The sequence below is a fragment of the Bactrocera latifrons genome, unplaced genomic scaffold (assembly GCF_001853355.1).
Source record: "Bactrocera latifrons isolate USDA-ARS-PBARC rearing strain unplaced genomic scaffold, ASM185335v1 scaffold_1891, whole genome shotgun sequence".
Lineage (NCBI taxonomy): Eukaryota > Metazoa > Arthropoda > Insecta > Diptera > Tephritidae > Bactrocera > Bactrocera latifrons.
The window spans coordinates 1-2,850 of NW_017535398.1; positions in this window are offsets into that span (position 1 = coordinate 1).

Sequence of the window (2,850 nt, forward strand, 5' to 3'; positions counted from 1 at the left end):
TTCCGAACGGCACCGAACTTTCACAGTTCTTTCTTTTCTAATTTGCATTACTCCAGTCTCTTTTTTGCTCCTCTTAATCGATGAATATTCCCGACCACGTATTCGCTTATGTTTTTGGCAGTTTCTAGTCCAGTTTGGCTTATCTCCCTGGCCTTTCCGTGCTCTTTTTATTTTAATGACACCAGAGGATTCATTCAACAAAACTGAAGAAGATCCATTCTCAGATAGATCTGATTCAGTGCTGGGATGGTACTTTACGCTTTCACTTGCCGAAAAGTCGGATTCTGAGGAGAAGCCAGAGTTATCAGAACCTACTGAGAGAAAATGTCTTGTTTTCTCATCATCTCATCTCAAAATTAYCGGTTTCAGCATCAAGAACGGCGATTGTTTTTTCAAGAATTTCTACAGGTGAACTATCTCTTGGACTTGTACCAAGACGGGTAGTCACAGACTCATTTCGAGTGCACGCAGTGCTGCAATTTACTGATGCCTCATTCATATTAAGTGCAGGTTAAGTGGAATTTAAATTCAGTTAAAACTAACACTCTTTCACACATGCCTTGTATGGCATTTTTTTTAATAATGAAAAGTAAACTCTTCTGAAATAAATATTCACTAAGCAAAAAGATAACATCAACAACTGCAGTGCAATGACTAAAATTCACTTCACACTTTTTTCACTACAGGTACTACAAGGAAACGGTAAATTTTTGTTTTTGAAGTTTCGTTCTAGCGTCGCCGACGAATAACGGGACTCCATACGTTAAGCTGTAAATATACATAACTACACGTATTCATGCTGTAGCAAAAGAAAATAAAAAGATATTTTTGGAGAATAAGAAAACGATTAATACTCAATTAAATGTACATGTATATTGAGATAAGAGTTATACGCAGTTACGAAACAAGGATTGCATGAGATACCAAGTTTTGTATTCTTAATTTTATTACGATAGACACAACTTGTTGAGATAGGAAGTTGTTGCAGTTATGGAACAGAGAAATAGCAATCATCTGATATTAAAATCTCAAAACCGCAATTTTCAAAGATACGAGGTKGGAAAGTAAGGCATCGATACACAATGACCAGTTACGCCTAAGTAGCTTTGACTATTGTGCGAGTCAGTCCAAACATCTGCAGTTAAAGATAATGCTTCTACTTCTTGTATTTTTAATAGCAGTTGTGTCGAAATAATGTCATATTTATCGTCAATCATATGAGTAATTGTTTTTCTGGCTAGACCTTTATAAAGCGGTGCTACTACTTTCATTAAATATTGAAATCCTGTTTTTTCCACAGTACTGAGAGGTAAATCATCCTTTGCTATCATGAAGAATATTTCATTTGTTATTTGACCACTCTTAACACCATTATCTGAAAATTAATAAAAGTTACTATTTTCGAGTCTTATGATTTTATATTTGTTAAGCAAGATGTCAATGTTTGCTGTTTTAAGACTGATAGAGTGGCAGCAGAAGAAGCCACGCTTTCAGTGTCTGTATTATCAGCATTTTGCAAATCTGGAACTAGCACGATGTCTGAAATCATGTTATCAACAACCTAAATTATAAAACCATAGTTATTTTGATTTATTGAACTTTGATTTTTTTTTTATGCATTATCGTGCATTATCACATTTACTACCACCATCACTTTCACTCTCACTCTTCTTTTTGAGCCTTACAGTGTTTATTGTCGGATGTCGTGTTAGTAAATGATTACGCAAGTTTTWTGTGTTTCCCTTAGTTTTTACTTCCTCCTGACAATATTAGCATGTGTATCCTAAGTCCTTTTTATGAAATGATTCATATATTACTTTTACCCGACATGCTGAAAAATACATTAGTTTCTCATTACACTTTATAAACAATGAAACTTAGTAACTAGTTATATACCAGCTTTGAGTGATATTCAAAATCCTATTAGCAATAATTAGCATCAATTCTTATTCCCATTAGCTTCAAATATTATCTCATCCCTCACCCGGCGGTCTTACCTACTTACGAGAAAAAACTATATTATGATTACTTAAGTTGATTAAAATAAAATTCGAGTAAAATCGGTACTTTATKTAAATAAAAAATGATGGGAGCTTTATTATTTTTTATGTATTCAAAATATAATATATAGATGAACGGACATGATGTAATAGTAAAGTATGAACATTTCCAACAATGGGGAATTCCACATATTACTTATTAGTTATTTCACCGCTCATTAGTAATTMTTCATATGCACAAGTAAATTTAAATGACTATACATGGTTAGATTTAATAATCACAAATAACAGAACACACTGAAAATTATAGCATCAAATAAAAATAAGTAGCGCTTTACTTAGGTACTCTCAATTAGTTATTATTCCGCAACAAACACTACATAAAAATCTGTATTTATWTCGTTGTTCACAGTATGTTTAATAAATAGTCACTTAGTCCAAAAACGAACAAAGAAATTAATCACATGATGTGATGACGCAATCACAGAACAGATAAAAAAAGTCATAGATTATAAACGTAACTTTTTTCTATTGAAGAAAAGTGAGGCGAAGGAAACTAAACACACAGCAATCTCGTGAGTTTTTGAGTAATTAACCGGCAGCACTCTCGTAATACGGGCACCTACAACTAATTGTATGGTTAATACTGTGGCGAATGAAACACGACMATTATATAAAATTAAAGATTATTTATTAAAGAACACTTGTATTCTTGCTGTCGTCGTACAATGAGTGACGCTTCTTAAACTTAAAACTAAGAATTAGGAATTCAGTTGAAACTGAAATTCCAAGAATGTACAGAGAATGAATAACTGACAAACAGTGTTGCCATATGTGAGTGCCTACAATG